The sequence below is a fragment of the Microtus oregoni genome, unplaced genomic scaffold, assembly GCF_018167655.1.
Source record: "Microtus oregoni isolate MIOR12 unplaced genomic scaffold, Mior012 000059F_ref0000304, whole genome shotgun sequence".
In the NCBI taxonomy this organism is placed as follows: Eukaryota; Metazoa; Chordata; class Mammalia; order Rodentia; family Cricetidae; genus Microtus; species Microtus oregoni.
The window spans coordinates 8,408,701-8,426,334 of NW_024543835.1; positions in this window are offsets into that span (position 1 = coordinate 8,408,701).

The window sequence follows — 17,634 nt, forward strand, 5'->3', positions numbered from 1 at the left end:
GCAGTGCAGTGCACATGGCTTAGAGGCACAAGGGATTTCACCATGTTGGACTGGGTGGGGCAAGCAGGCAGTACCTGTATTTGATTGTCACTGCTTAGATTCTTAAGAGCTTAGCATTTTAAAAGCTCTTCAAAATAGTAGAGAATTAATGACAATGTAATAGGATAGATTCAGGCATAAAAGACGTCTAAATGGGTCATAGGGTTAGATAGACATACGTAGGATTGGGAGAGAAAAAAAGAGTATTAAAAGTCATAAAGTAAAGTTAATGCTTTAAAAAAAGGATAAAGTCTTTAAAGAGACAGAGTACGGATAGTTATTGATTAAAAGAAATAAATAAAAATAAGCCATGTAAAAATGGAAAATTCATAGAGAGCCTGGATTATGTGTATTATTGTATTTTCATTGAAATTTTTGACTGTAAAAGAGCTAATTACAGAGGTACATCTCATTGTATGGGCTGCTAAGATAAACCAGGACATATATTATAAAGGTATCTTGACTTCAAAATTTGGGTCTAAGAATATGATGCTTTGGAAAAGAGGTTCTTCGTTTGTTTTCACAGAAGATGAGACCCTGTGGGTTGCTTCTAGACCGATATGGCATGATAGACCACATCCTCCTGAAAGGTTGCTGTAAACACCCTCAAAAACTTACTTTGCTCAACTGCTGACTGAGATAAACCTATAACACAGGATAGACCACAAAAAAAAAAAAACAGATTAACAGTGCCCCCATACAGCAGGAAGCAGTTTGTAGAGAAAACACTGCACCCATATTCCCAAATATTGTTTAAACATTTAAAGGGGGAGATGATATATATATATGAATAATTTGCATTGATATGAATCTTGGTTTACTATTTTAAGGTCAATTTTGTTATATGCATATTTCTAATCTTGTTTAAGGTATTGTGATTGTGTAGTACATTTAAAATTGTAATGTATAATTAGGAAATATAGGTTGTTAATGGATAATCATTGATAATAGTCAAGCTTGGAGTCATGTTAGTTAGATTTTCTAGATGTCTATAGATATATTTCAGTTAGGCATTCTTCATACCTTTCAAAGACCACAGAATATGGCATTTAATGTTTTAATAATGTAGGGCTTTTCATGACAATGAGACATGTCTGCTCCTGGTAGCACCAATATACTTCAGGAGGAAGATGGGCATCAAAGAGGCTCCTTATAAAGTTTGCTAGCCATTTGGGCAAGAAACTGTTCTTGCTTGGACTGTTGCGTAAACTGGACAGGAAGAACCCATAGAAAGAGGACTGTTGAACTTGCCTAGAGGTAATATGATCCTTTGGGGTTCCTGATTTATGAAAGAGTATGTGAGACATTCTGCAGGATACAGAAGAAAGTGACTGAACTGTCTTTGAAATTTCCTGCGTCATGGAAATGTCTGCTGGATACTATGGACCTGTAGGCTGAAGATGTAACCCAACATTACAGAAAAACTTTGGGTGACTGTCCAGGAAGCTAGATGTCTCTGTCATTTCTAGAGTTTTGGAAGTTGCTTATAATGCACTTCCTGTTTACTTAGGTAATATTATATCCTTCTGAAATCTTTGATGGAGTTGAAGAATGGATAGTTATAGTTTTCCTTTGTTATGATAAAAGATAAAATAGATCTAAATATTGTAATTGTAATTCTTGCTTGATACCTGTTATATGTAGTTTTACAATGTTAAAGTCTTCCTTTTTGTTTAAACAGAAAAGGGGAAATAGTATAGAATATGTTGCTTTTATTGGTTGAATAAAGAGACTGCCTTGGTCTTTTGATAGGGCAGAAACTTAGGAAGGTGTGACGGAGGAGATACTTTCATTGGTTAATACAGAAACTGGCTTGGCCCATTTGATAGGCCAGTCCGTAGGTGGGTGGAGTAGACAGAACAGAATGCTGGGAGAAAGCAGCCGAGGCAGACAGTTGCCATGATTCTCCCACTCCAGACAGACACAGGTTAAGATCTTTCCTGGTAAGCCAGCTCGTGGTGCTACACAGAATAATAGAAATGGGTTAGATCAATATGTAAGAGCTAGCCAATAAGAGGCTGGAACTAATGGGCCAGGCAGTGTTTAAAAGAATACAGTTTCCTTGTAATTATTTTGGCTATAAAGCTAGCCGTGCGGGCAGCCGGGTGCCAGAAACGTAGCCCTCCACTCCTATCACTACAGAGTGGCACCCAACATGGTAACTAAATCCACTTAAAAACCTGAGAAGGCTTAAAAATAAGGGAGAGAGAGTTTAACACAGAGTTTTGCTGTTTGTTGGTGGCATGCTACAGAGAGAATTTCCTGACTCGGCAGCCTAAATAAAATAAAATAAAATAAAATAAAAGCCCCGTTTGGTTTTCAAACGCGGCTTCCTGGGCCCTATCGCCAATACAAAATCCGGCTATGGTACATTTGTGGGCCTGGATGTTTGTGTTCCAGCTTGGGATCACAAAGAGTACTCTGAGACCATGCCTGCGCTCCCAGCCTGGGCAGACTGTGGGATCAGGCTTAGGATGGCAGGAGAGCATGGCGGATTCCCGCTGCCATACAGAGAGGTTTTTTTTCAGACTGCACAGTGCTCTGCGTGTCAAATTTGGCTGTAACTTGGATGAGAGTTTCTGTGCTGCATGTTCAGTCTCAGAATTAAACTGCTGACTATGGCTCCAGTGTGAACTTGCTATGTGCATGGAACTGTGCACAGCTCAGGGGCACCAAATTGATCTGAGGCAGGAGCAGCTGCTCCATGCTGAACTGTGCTGAGCTGACCTCAGGAAGGAACGATCGTAATTACCATAACAACAGCCCAGTTAAGGTTTAGACTGGCAGTAAACAGGCAGTACCAAATTACCCCTACATGGTGCAACTTAAGTTTTTAAGAAAAGGTAGAAGGGAAGGAGGGGGGACCTGGGAAACGGGAGAATTGGGATAAAGGAAAGGTGGATAGGGGAGCACGGAACCACAATTCTTAGTTAAGGGAGCCACTTTAGGGTGGGCAAGCGACTTGACCCTAGAGGGGCTCCCTAGTGCCCAAGATGAGGTTCCCAGTTAGTTCCTTGGGCAGCTGAGGATTGGGAACCTGAAATGACCCTATCCTAGAGCAATACTGACGAATATCTTGCATATCATCATAGAATCTTCATCTGGTGATGGATAGAGATTGAGACAGTGACCCACACAGGAGCACTGGACTGAGCTCCCAAGGTCCCCAGGAGGAGCAGAAGGAGGGAGAACATGAGCAAATAATTCGGGACCACGAGGCGTGCATCCACCCACTGAGACAGAGGAGCTGTTCTACGGGGAGCTCACCAAGGCCAGCTGAACTGTGACCGAAAAAGCATGGGATAAAACCGGACTCTCTGAACATGGCGAACAATGAGGGCTGATGAGACACCAAGGACAATGGCAGGGGGTTTTGATCCTACTTAATGTGCTGGCTTTGTGGGAGCCTAGCCAGTTTGGATGTTCACCTTCCTAGATATGGAAGGAGAGGACCTAGGACTTAACACAGGGCAGGGAACCCGGACTGCTCTGTGGACTGGAGAGGGAGGGGGAGAGGAGTGGGGGGAGGGGGAGAAGGGTGGGAGGAGGGGGAGAATGGTGGGAGGAGGGGGAGAAGGGTGGGAGGAGGGGGAGAAGGGTGGGAGGAGGGGAAGGGAAATGGGAGGCTGGGAGGAGGTGGAAACTTGTTTTTTGTTTATGTTTTTTTTTCTTCTTTTCGCAATAAAAAAAAAAAAAGAAGTACTTAGCATTTTAGGAATTGCTCCTGGATAGTAAAAAAAAAAAAATTACAGATTCACAATAAGACAGATTCAGATCACTAAATGGATCACAATGTTGGATGAGTGTACGTAGGCTTGAGAGAGAGAAAAATATATATAGAGAATAAAGTTAATGCCCTTGAAAAAAAGGGGGGGTAAAGTCTTTCACGAAACAGAGTACAGAGAGTACAGATAGTTATAGATTAAAAGAAATCAAGAAAAATAAGCCACATAAAAATGGAAAATTCACAGAGAGTCTGGATTGCATACACTGTGTTTTCTTTAAAAGTTTTGACTGTGAAGGAGCTAAGTACAGAGAGACATTTCATTATATTATTGCCAAATGGAACCAGAACGGATATCATGAGGGTATGCCTTCAAAATTTGGGTCTAAGGATGTGATGCTTTGGAGAGGGTCTTCTTTTGTTTTCACAGAGGATGAGACCCTATGGATTGCTTCTATCCCAATATGGTATGATAGACCACGTCCTCCTGAAATGTTGCTGTAAACACCTTCAAAAAATTTACTTCACTCAATTGCTAACTGAGATGAACCTGGCACACAGGTTACCCCATGAAGGATATGATTAACAGCTCCCCTATACAGAAGGAAGCAGTTTGGAGAGAAATAACTATGCCAATATTCCCAAATATTGTTTATAAATGTTCTTTTACATTTAAAGGGGATATGGTATAGATATGAATAATTTGCATTGGTATGGATTAAAAGGTCAATTTTGTTATATGTATATGCATTTCTGATCTTGATTAAGGTATTGTGATTGTGTAGTTCATTTTTTAAATGTAATATATAATTAGGAAATATAGGTTGTTAATGGATAATCATTGATAATTGTCGTTTGTAGTCATGTTAGTTAGGCTTTGTAGATGTGCATAGATATATGTCAGATAGGCATTCTTCATATCTTTCAAAGACTGCAGAATATGGCATTTAAAATGTTTTAATAACTTAGGGCTTTTCATGACAATGAGACACGTCTGCTCCTGGCAGCACCAATCTACTTCAAGAAGAAGATGGGCATCGAAGAGGCTCCTTATGGAGTTGGTTAGCCATTTGGGCAAGAAACTGCTTTTGCCTGGACTGATGCATAAAATGGACACAGAGAACCCACAGAGAGAGGACTGCTGAACTTGCCTAAAGGTGAGATGATTCTTTGGGGTTCCTGATTCATGAAAGAGTCTGCAAGACATTCTTCAAGACAAGCAGATAGTGACTGAACTGTCTTTGAAATTTCCTACTTCATAGAAATGTCTGCTGGATACTATGGGCCTGAAGGCCAAAAATGGATGCCCCAACGATACAAAAGAATTTTGGATGACTGTCTAGGCAGCGATATTTCTCTGTCATTTCTAGAGTTTTGGAAGTTGCTTACCTCTTGTTTACTTAGGTAGTTTTTTATCCTTCTGGAGTCTTTGATGGAGCTGAGGAATAAATAGATAGTTATAGTTTTCCTTAGTTATGATAAAAGATAAAATAGATATAAATATTGTAAACTCTTTTATATGTAATTTTGCTATGTTAAAGTTAAAGCCTTCCTTTTTAGTTTAAACAGAAAAAGGGGAAATGACAGAGGAGTTACTTTCATTGGTTAATAAAGAAACTGCCTTGGCCGATTTGATAGGCCAGCCCTTAGGTGGGTGGAGTAGATAGAACAGAATGCTGGGAGAAAGAAGCCGAGGCAAGCAGTTGCCATGATTCTCCTACTCCAGACAGACGCAGGTTAAGATCTTTCCTGGTAAGCCAGCTCGTGGTGCTACACAGAATATTAGAAATGTGTTAGATCAATATGTAAGAGCTAGCCAATAAGAGGCTGGAACTAATGGGGCAGGCAGTGTTTAAAAGATTACAGTTTCCTTGTAATTATTTTGGGTATAAAGCTAGCCGTGCGGGCAGTCGGGTGCCAGGAATGTAGCCCGCTCCTATTACAACAAAGGTGGGGAAGACAGAACTGGATGCTGGGAGGAAGAGCAGAGTCAAAGAGCTACCCACCATGAAGGTGCCAGGTCAGACATGCTGAATCTTTCCCGGTAAGGCACGACCTTGTGGCGAACACAGATAATTAGAAATGTGTTAAAACAAGATGTGAGAGTTAGCCAATAAGAGGCTAGAAATAATGGGCCAGCCAGTGTTTAAATGAATACAGTTTCTATGTAATTATTTCATATGTAAGCTAGCTGGGCAACCAGAACAAAAAGCAGGCCCACTTCTCTCTCTAACAACATAGATAGGTAGGATGACAGAGAAAGAGAAAGAGAGAGAGAGAGAGAGAGAGAATGGGAGAAATCAGCATAAAACTTTTATATTTATAAATTACTCAGCCTCTGATGTTATGTTGTCAAATTAGAACACAATCTCAGACACATGAGGAGTTTGATTTCTTAGGGTGCTATGGAAACCTCTAAAGAACTCAAGCAATTGCCAAGATTATCGGTTGCTTACCAAAAACTAACTGTAAGACCTTATTGCTTAAGACAACATTTACATTTATCATTGAACATGGAAAAGTTATGCTGGTGCCTAGCTAGAGCCTTCACCATGTCTGAGTCTGTGTTTCTACTGCAGCTGGGGTCTTTGTTGATATCCATAACCCATGTAGCCACCAAGGCCACAGGGATGCCCATTGTCTAGGCCACCATAATTTTGGTGTCCAAAGTTCATGCTGCCCCTGGGGGGCATTTTGATCTGAGTGACCTGTACTGCTACCAGGGGACATGATTACATATGGGCCTGAGTTGTTGCCTAGGGCCATGTCTGGATATGTGGCATTTCAGCAGCCAGGATCTGTGTTGATGTTTATGGCTTCAGTAACCACTGAAGACCATGTAATTGACAGAGGTCTGGTCAGACACCTGAGTCCACGGTGTCTGAAGACCACGTTGCCTTCAGGGCCATGCTAATCTGGATGGTTTGGGCTGCCACCCAGGACCATAGCAAAATCTGAGCTCAGAATGCAGGGTGGGGCCAAGTCTGGTTCTGTGGTCCTATTGTAGCCAGGGTCTGTGTTGTTGTCTGTGGTTCCTGAAAACACTGAAGGCCATGCTGATACCAGAGCTTTGGACAACCACCTAGGGCCATATTTGTGTCTAAGGACTGTGCTGTCACTGTAGCCATGCTGATCAGTGGTAGCCTGTCTACTACCTGGGGCCAAGGTGACATCTGAGTAGGGGCTGCTGGTGAGGACCATGTCTGGATCTGTGGTTCTAGCACAACTGGGATTTGTGTTGATGTCTGTGGCCCGTGGTGCAACCAAAAGCCACACAAATTCTTAGGAGTCTAGGCAGCAACCTGTGGCCATGTTGATATCCAAGGGCCATGCCACCACTAGAGCTACACAGTATCTCAGTGGCCTGCGGTGTTACCTTGGGTCGTGGTGTTATCCAGGTCAGGACTTCTGCTAAGGGCTATGTCTGGGTTCATGGTCCTACTGCAGCTAGGATCTATGTTGATGTCTTTAGATCCTGAAACCATCAAAGGGCATGCTGATGTCAGGGGTCTGGGCATCCACATGGATCTACATTGGTTCTGAGGGCTACTTTGCCATGGGGGTCATACCAATAAGTGGCCTGCACTGCCACCTGTGCCATGGTTATATTCAAGCCTGGGTTGCTACCAAAAACCATGTCAGGGTCTGTGGTCCTACCTCAGGCATATTCAGGATTGATGACCTGTGGCCATGTTGGTGTCTAAGGGCTGTGCTGACATCAGGGTGATGTCAGTTATGATGGCCTGTGTTTCCACATGGGTCCATATTGGTGACTGGATTCAGACTTCTACCATTGACCTTGTATGGGTCTGTGACCTAACAGAAGTCAGGTTCTGGATTGATATCTGAAGGCGTAAGTCATAAACAATCCCACACCAGTTTGGAATTATGATTAATAGGGTGCTATTTATTTAAAGGGGTAAAAACTTACAGATCACCGTCCCAGACAACAGCACTCTGCGCAATCAGGAAGAAGTCTAGTCACCAGAACCGGAGCAGTAAGCAAAAGAGAGTGAGAAGGGAAGTAGCTACTTTTTTAAAGGGAGAGAGACCATGCTCCAATGGGCTGGTATCTCAGCAGCTATTGGCTGGAGGAGCGGAAGGACCTCCCGCAACACCTCCCCCTTTTGCTTAAGTAAGAGAGTTCTAAACCCACTATGAAATTATATACAATAAGTACAAATATTCTATTCTAACTAGCTTAGGTCTTGTATAATAAATAACTTGGCCAAGTCATGAGAAAAAAGTAACTACATTTATATAGTCTTCAACCCCATCGAAGATCTGAGAAGGGAAATAATGTTACCTGGGTAATTAGGAAGTTCAGTAAAACAACTCCCAAAACATACAACAAATCACAGAGACAACTGGCTACCTGGGCAATCACCCAAAGTCACGTTTGCAGCGTTGAAGCCACCAACTTTGGCAAAGGCCTAACATAACTAACATACCATTTTCAAAGGCAAGCAACTTTTCAAAACTATCTTACCCTGTCTTGGCAGGATATGAGAGTCCTGTTTTATCCATTGATGCAAGCTCTGTATCTCTGTCAGTGGTTGAGGTATGGGCATTTCTTTGCCCAAAGGTCAGTTCTGCCAAAAAGAAAGGCTCCAGGTAGAGTGTCTTTGGTGCTCAACATTCTCTCAGGAATTGTCAGGAGCAATTGTGTCTTACTACCACAAAACTCTGAGTTAGATTAAAGGCCATTTTCTACAGCTCTTTGAAGAGGTTGAAGATTATACTGAGTATAATCTCTATGTATCTAAAGGACCTGATTAGTCTAATTATAAATGACAAACTTAGATGACTATTAGTCTATATAATTCTCAATATCTATCTAACTTAAAGACTAAAAAATAAACGACTGTGAAACAAATGAGGACAATGACCTCCAAATATAAACAATGTACAAATATACGTTGCAGTATGGTAAATATGTATCAATACAGAAACAATATATAAGTATCTTAATCAGAGGTAGAAATGTACACTGCAATATGGTAAATATATACAATATATATCAATACAATATATGTCAATACATAAAAAATGTTTTAAACAGATGGAGAAACATGCATGCATACAATAGTCAATATAATTTAACTTTGTATCAATATACAAGAATCGATACCACTATATTTGTCTAAAAACAGTAACTTACAATTACAAATCTATTATCACATCATCCCTCTTTTTTTTTTCAAAATGATCCCTGAGCTTATAAAATTCCTCCCCCAACCTCCCAACCCCTAAATGATGTCTCTAAGCCCAAGGGCAAACTTTACTGGGAGAGGGGACGTCATCCTCTAGAATTACTTCCAGCTGGCATGGGGGCGACCTTTTTTCTGGGGGATGCTGTGAAAGTAAAATGATGGTTAAATTTCAAGATCAATGTCTTTTAAAATTGCAAATAGTCTCTGAGTATTTTGTGGAGGTCTGGCCAGAATGTTGTATAAGATGTTCACCATTTCAGCTAACCAAGTTGGGATCATCTGTGCAGCTGGAACCCAAAACAGGTCTTGTAGTAGCGCTATCAGGATCATGACATTATATCAACCAGATGGAGTTGTTGTTATGGGGCCCCATCTTCTTCCTGGAAACTTCAAATGTCACTTCAGGAAAAACTCATTGTTCATTGTGAAAAACTTAATCATTAATCATATATATATATATATATATATATATATATATATATATATATATACATACATACATATATATACATTCAATGAAAGGCATGACAAATATATTCAATGAAAAGTATGATAGATATGAAGAAAAGTAAAGATATTTTCTAAACTCATATTTCTTTCTGTCCCATATCATGGCTCTTGACATGAGACAGAAACTCCAGAAACTCTGGGTTTTTCTCTTACTAACAGGCTTGGAATTGGAGAGGGACTGAGCCAGAGTCCAACTTCAAAACCAGCTCTATAAATTTAGAAATATGGTTTAATATATTTTACTTACACAACCGATTCAGTTTTCTTGATATTTCCTATTGGGCAGGTATTTTTCCATCTGTCAGTATCCAAACATCCAGGGTCCCTTGAATTTTTCAAAGATGAGTGTTTTCCTGTGGAGATAAGAACACAACCCTGCCCCTATTCTATATGTTTTTCTTACCACCTCTATGAATATCATCATTGTGGATGAGTTGTCATTTCTCCTTTCTAAGTGGTTTCTCCTCTTCAAATCGAAACTTTATTAATTTTGATGGTATCCACAATTTTTATTCTCCTGTGGAAACAAGAGCAAAACCCCTTCCCCAACATAGCACATCTCCTGGCTTCCATTGAGAGGTCAGCACATCTTTGAAGTAAATCGGTTGATTTAGTTCAGCAGACTTTTCCATTATCCAATGTCTTTCTGCTGCTGTAGTTCCTTTCTCATTAGCGTTAAGAAAATTCAAGGTTAATAAAGCATTATGTAATCTATTTCTGGGGGAATTTTCTGTCACTTTCTGTTTGTTCAGCATATCCTTTACAGTACGATTTGATCTTTCTATAACTGCCTGACCTGTAGGATTATTTGGTATACCTGTAATGTGATTTATAATATAATAATCAAAAAAGCATTTCATTTTCTTAGATACATATGCTGGACCATTATCTGTCTTTATTTGTGCAGGTATACCCATGATGGCCATGAATTCCAATAAATGTGTGATTACTGAATCAGCCTTTTTTGAGCTCAGGGCAGTAGCCCATTGAAAACCTAAATACATGTCTATGGTGTGGTGTACATATTTTAATTTACCAAATTCCATATAAGTGCAACACATCCATCTGCCAGATTTCATTTCTCTTAGTACCCTTTGGGTTACTCCCTGCAGGCAACGGTGTTTGATTATAGAAAGAACAAGTAGGACATCTCTTTATAATGTCCTTAGCTTGTTGCCAAGTAATGGAAAATTCTTTCTTTAGGCCTTTACTATTGACATGATGCTTTTTATGAAATTCTGAGGCCTGCAACACGCTTCCAATTAATAATTGATCAATCTCAGCATTACCTTATGCTAGAGTACCAGGCAGACCTGTATGTGACCGGATGTGTGTTATGTACATCGGACAAAGCCTATTCCTGATTATGTCTTGTACCTGGATAAACAATGAAGTCAACTCTGTGTCATCTGGTATAAATTCAGCGGTTTCAATATGCAAGATAGCTCTTTCTGCATATTGTGAATCTGTAACTATATTAAGAGGTTCTTTAAAATCCCTTAGCACCATAAGAATGGCATATAATTCTGCCTTCTGGACAGAATTATAAGGGCTTTGTTCCACCTTACTCAATTCATCTGACTTGTAACCTGCTGTCCCTGATTTATTTGCATCAGTATAGAACATACGGGCTCTAGTTATTGGAGCATCACGTACAATTCTAGGAAGAATCCAAGAAGTTCTCTTCATGAGGTTAAGTCTACCAGTTTTGGGATAGTTCCTATTAATTTCTCCCAAAAAATTAGCACAAGATCTTTGCCATGGTTCATTGTCTTTCCATAACCTTTTTATTTCTTCAGTAGTGAAAGGCACTATAATTTCTGCTGGGTCTATACCTGCTAGTTGACGAAGTCTCAGCTTACCTTTTATAATTAATTCAGAGACTTTTTCCACATAAGTTTTTAATTTTTTACTTGGTTTATTAGGTATAAATATCCACTCTAAAATAATATCTTCCCTCTGCATTAGAATCCCTGTAGGAGACATTCTGGAAGGCAAAATGACTAGGACGCAGCTAAGATTTGGGTTCACCCTATCCACATGTGCCTCCTGTAAGTTTTCCTCAATCATTGTCAGTTCCTTTTCTGCTTTAGCTGTAAGTTTTCTTGGACTATTCACATCTTTATCACCATCTAAGGTTTTGTTTAAATGAACTATTAAATCAGGTGTAATCCCAACAGCTGGTCGTAGACTGGAAATGTCTCCTAACAATCTTTGGAAGTCATTAAGAGTCTTTAACCGGTCTCTCCTAATTTGTGCCTTTTGCGTTTTAATTTTCTCTAACCCTATTCTGTAACCCAGGTAATTAATAGAATTTCCTCTTTGAATCTTTTCAGGGGCAATTTGAAATCCCCACCTAGGCAAGACTTTCTTAACTTCTTCAAATATCCATTCTAAAGTATCTTTATTTGAATCAGATAACAAGATGTCATCCATGTAATGATAAATTATGGCCTTGGGGAATTGTTTACGAATTATTTTCAATGGTTTACTTACAAAATATTGGCACAATGTAGGACTATTGAGCATACGCTGTGGGAGGACAGTCCATTGATATCTCCTATTAGGCTGAGAATTATTATAAGTAGGCACTGTGAAGGCAAATTTTTCTCTATCCTTTCCTTGTAATGGTATAGTGAAAAAACAATCTTTCAAATCAATAACTATAAGACGCCATCCTTTTGGTAACAGAGAAGGCAAAGGAATTCCAGATCGTAGTGGGCCCATAGGTTGAATTACCTTGTTGACAGCTCTTAAATCTGTCACCATTCTCCATTTCCCAGATTTCTTTTTTTTTTTTTTTTTTGAGACAGGGTTTCTCCGTAGCTTTTGGTTCCTGTCCTGGAACTAGCTCTTGTAGACCAGGCTGGCCTCGAACTCACAGAGATCCGCCTGCCTCTGCCTCCCGAGTGCTGGGATTAAAGGCGTGCGCCACCACCGCCCGGCCCCAGATTTCTTTTTTACAACAAACACAGGAGAATTCCAAGGGCTGGTTGATTCTTCAATATGGTGAGCATCTAGTTGCTCTTGTACCAGCTGTTCCAATGCCTGTAATTTATCTTCAGCTAGAGGCCACTGTTTGTTCCATATTGGCTTCTCAGTTAGCCATTTTAAAGGTAGGGCTGATGTACCTCTAAAGGTTTGGTATTTGCTATATGTTCTTGTACAGCCTGAATGGTTGGTGACCTTTTTCCATAATACCTCATCATATCCTTCCCTGAATTATGAGTTCCTGGAACTACAGGAATGTTAATCTGGGTATTCCATTGCTGTAGCAGGTCACGGCCCCATAAATTGATGGCAATATTGGCTATATATGGCCTTAGTCTTCCTATTTGCCCTTCAGGCCCTATGCATTCAACCCATCTTGTGCATTGTTTTACACGAGATAGGGTTCCAATTCCCAGGAACTGAACATCTACCTCTTGAAGAGTCCAATTCGGATGACAAGATTCTGGAGTAATGATACTTACATCCACACCTGTGCCTAATAAGCCTTCAAAAAAAGTGCCATTTATACAGACTCTTAGCTTTGGTCTTTGATCGTTAATAGAAGTCTGCCAAAATATACATTTACTCTGTCCTACTGGGTTTTTTGACTCATCCTCCATGGGTAATTCATCATTTAGACCAGTATTACTTTTTAAAGCAGAAATTGGAGCTTTCAATTTTCTTGGTGAGGCACATTCTCCACTGTGACTGGGAATGACTGGGCCACTGTTGGCTTGGGGGCCTGCGAGAGGTCCCCCAAAGAGTTTCCCGATGATATCGGGTTGCCCCGTCTGTCTGTTGTTGACCTGCATTCATTGGACCAATGCCGGCCTTTATGGCATCTCCTACATATACCTGAAGGCCGAGGTCTCCTATTTTTGTCATTCCCAGAAGTTATATTATTCCTAGAAATTCTTTGCCTGCAATCCCTTTGCAAATGTTCTAATTTACCACAATTAAAACACCTGGCAGTTTGATGTCTCCTCATTGCTTTGGAAATCGCTTCTCCTACTCAAGATTCATGATTATAGGTAAACGTCTCAACATTCATCGTATGCTGAATCCATTCATCCATAGGTGCTGATATAGACTTTAAAGGCTCAACTATCTTTTTGCATTCTATGTTTGCATTCTCAAAAGATAGAGATTCAAGAAGTATTCGTCTAGCTTCTGGGTCTGTTATCCCTATGTCCAGAGCCTTAATTAATCTTTGCAAAAAGTCAATAAAGGGTTCTCTCTGTCCCTGCCTAATTCTGGTATATGATTCAACCCTTTTTTCTGGATCTTGTATCCTATTCCAAGCATTTAAAGCTGCTTGGTGACATAGACACAGTACTTCATCGTCATAAAGAGCTTGGATCAGCATATTCTCCTGCACCAAGAATTTGATCTTGGGAAACCTCGACTCCTTTTGCTCTTCCTTGCTGTTCCATATGTTTTGATTCTTCTCTGAAATAAATTCCAAACATCAAGGAAGGTCCATTATCTAAAACTGCAGACACTAACTGATGGAATTCATGGAGGGTAGCTCTAGCATTAGAAGTCCAAGTCCTTATCATTTCCTTTACATATGCAGAGTGCAAGCCAAAATTAACAATAGCTTGCTTAATTTCTTTTAGATCATTCATTGCTATTGGCATCCATCTAGCTTCTTTGACTCCCTTTGAGCCTTTAGAAGTTGACATTTTGTCAGAATTAAGTATAGGGTATGTCGCTAAAACACTGGGTAAGCCAGTTCAAATAGCTGGTGGAGGCATTGTATCCTGTCCTTGTGCCTCCTTACTCTGTTCACCAGCTCTAATAATTTCTCCATTCTTTTCAAATCTTTTTATCATTGTCTCTCTTAAATCCTGAATTTCCTGACCTGTATATGTTTCCAGTGATTTCACAGATGTATCAATTTTTTGGTCCCCATTCTGCACCTGTGACTCCAAAGCTTTAATTTTTTTCCTTCAAAGATAACATGTCCTCCTTAAACTTTTCTTGTATATCATGTAGATTCCCATCTTGGAGGTACATTCTGTCTGTTACCTTATCAAAACTTTGTGATAAAGTCTGAACGTCAAATTCAACAGCCTGAACCCTTTCAGGTAACTTTCTAGTACCCTTGGATATGGAGTCAATTTTGTCTGTCATAGTATCCACTTGTTCAGATAACCTCTGATTTTCAATAATTTTAATCCTGTCAATTAGTTGTTCATTATTAGTTCGTAAAGTTCTATCATTCTTAGGAGTGCCATATTCTTCTGTTCATTATTAGTTTGTAAAGATTCTATTGTTCTTAGAAGTGCCATATTCTTCCGTTCATTATTAGTTTGTAAAGATTCTATCATTCTTAAGAGTGCCATATTCTTCCTTAATGATAGAATATGGAAAAGAAAACTGAAACCTAGTAACAAGCAAATTAAGATATCCCCATAATCACATAAACCTTGTATGACATAATCCATTGTATTAGTAAATACAAATTTACTAATCCATTGTATCAGTAAAAACAAAGCAGTAAAATTTGCGTTAGAAATGAAAACTGCCATATTACCTATTATCCAGCAGGTGGCGCTGTTGCCAAGTTTTGATGAAAACAGGGTCCTGTTTCAGTGTCTGCCTTAGTAGAAGTTAAAAACTGGAAAATGTGAGTTTCTCAACAAAGTAAGTGTAATTAAATCAATTTCATAGATGGAACCAGAAACCCAGAATCCAGGAGTAGAGAAGAGCAACCTGGAAGCCGCTTACGCCTCCACGTGACAGAGTCGCCCTGAGGGTTTGCAGCTTTTGGCAACCGGCAACCACGTGCTCTGGTTCGCGCCACTTAAGAGCTGTGCTTGCAAGGGAGATTTAAAAATGACTCAGAAAAGAGCAAACCACGTGGGCAGAGACTACGTGGGCCTGTGGAGTTTAAATCCACGTGGGGAGGAAGACAATAGGGTGCGTGGGGACTTGAAGTCAATCTGAGGTGTCTAAAGGGAAAATATAAAGAACTACAGCAAGGAAAGCCACTGCGTGGTAATTTATATTAAACTGCTGACTCCACGCACAAGGCACAGGCCACAAGGCACAGGTCACGGCTGAGGAACGGAGGGCTCGCGCCAAGCCGAACTCAGGGCAGGCAGCCGAGCGGGGGAAGGAGGTGGTCCTAAAACCAAACGTTGGGTACCAGATGAAGGCGTAAGTCATAAACAATCACACACCAGTTTGGAATTATGATTAATAGGGTGGTATTTATTTAAAGGGGTAAAAACTTACAGATCACCGTCCCAGACAACAGCCCTCTGTGCAATCAGGAAGAAGTCTAGTCGCCGGAACCGGAGCAAGAAGCAAAAGAGAGCAAGAAGGGAAGTAGCCGCTTTTTTAAAGGGAGAGAGACCACACCCCAATGGGCTGGTATCTCAGCGGCTATTGGCTGGAGGAGCAGAAGGACCTCCCACAACAGATATCCATGGCTCCTGTTGCCACCACTGGCTGTGCAGATGCCCAGGGTCTGGATAGTCACCTGAGACCATGATGGTGTCTGCAGGCCTGGCTGCCACCAGGGCCACAGTGATCTGGGAGGCCTGTACTGCCACCTGGGCAATGTTGACATCCTGGCCTGAGCTGCTGCTGAGGGCTATATTTGGGTCCATGATTCTGCTATAGCTGGGTGCCTTTGATGATGTCCATGTCCTGTGTTGCCACAGGAGGTCATAGAAAATATACATGTTGAAATCCAAGGACTGTACTGAGCCAGTTACACCCTTCACTGGTCCTGATATAGGTGGCCTCTGCACTTAAAAGAGAAGGTCGCATCCCTTACCACAGCCTAGGAGAGCTAGTTCTGGCTCGCCTGAGCTCGCCAGTCCCAGTGTTCTGATCTGATCGGCTGAGCTACCTACCACCCAGACCCACATCCTGGCCCTTGGATTGTCCTACCCCCAAATCTAACTCATATATGACCTGCTGAAGAGCATGAAGGAACTGGTCCTGTAGAATGATAACTAGAAGATCTCCATGATTGTGACAATAGGTGCTTATCTGAGAGGAGTTTTGGTAAGGGTTGAATATGGACTGTATACCAGAGGCCTTGCACCAGACCAGTGACTCACTGAAATGATTTTTTTTTTTTTGTGGATTGGGTGTATTGGACAAGAGGTATACTACTTGACACACCAAAGCTCCCAATACCACTTGGATAAATGAAGAAATCAGAAAGACAGAGGGGCAAGATGGTTTTTATGTGTTTGTTTTTTGTTCTCTTTTGTTTTGTTTTTAATTAATTTTAGGGTGTTCTTTTGGGAAGAATGCTACAGGTTGAGGGGCAGATATGGAGTGACTGGGAAGTGGGACTGAGTTACATGATGTGAAATTTCCCAAGAACAAATAAAGAATTATGTTTTAAAAAATTAAAATAAAAGGAAAGAAAAGAAAAGCTCCTGAGACTAGCAGGCACATCGACCTAAGGGAAAAACCAATTGCTATTGTTCTGCTAAGGGAGCACAGCAATAAAATGACTCCTAATGACATTCTGCTATATATATATAGATCAGTGTCTTTGTCAGCCAGCATTAGCAAAGCTTCCTCCTGCAGGAAATGGGAACTAATACAGAGACCAACAGCTGTACAATGTACAGAAATTGAGAGACCTTGGAAGACTCACTAAATGGGATGTCTTTATAAAACTCCTTCCCATTTTTCTCTACATTTTGTAGAGCTCAATAAAAATCAATAAAATAAAAAAAAAAGAAACCCATTGCACAATTAAAAAAAAAACCTCCCCTTTGGGTTCTGGAAGCTGTGTGGAAGAGGAGGTAAAAAGATTGTAAAAACCAATAGGAATAAACAACACCAAAGAAAGTGTGCCTTCCAGAACAGGACTGGCATGCATATGAACTCAAAGAGGATGTGGCAGCATATACAGAGCCTGCACAGGTCTAAGCCAGATGTAATTCCAGCACAGAGAATGGAAGTAGAAACAAGTTCTCACTTGGTTAGGGTTCTACCTCAAAACAAGAAGCTATTCCAAGTGTCAACCATTCTCAAAAGAAAAATTAATTTTATGCAATAAATTTTCACCGAGCCTAAAAACCACAATGAATGGCATGCCCAGCAGTGGACTGCCAATGCAAAACAAATGTAATGGTATTTTGTTTGTTTGTTTGTTTTGTTTTGTCTCTAAATGATTTA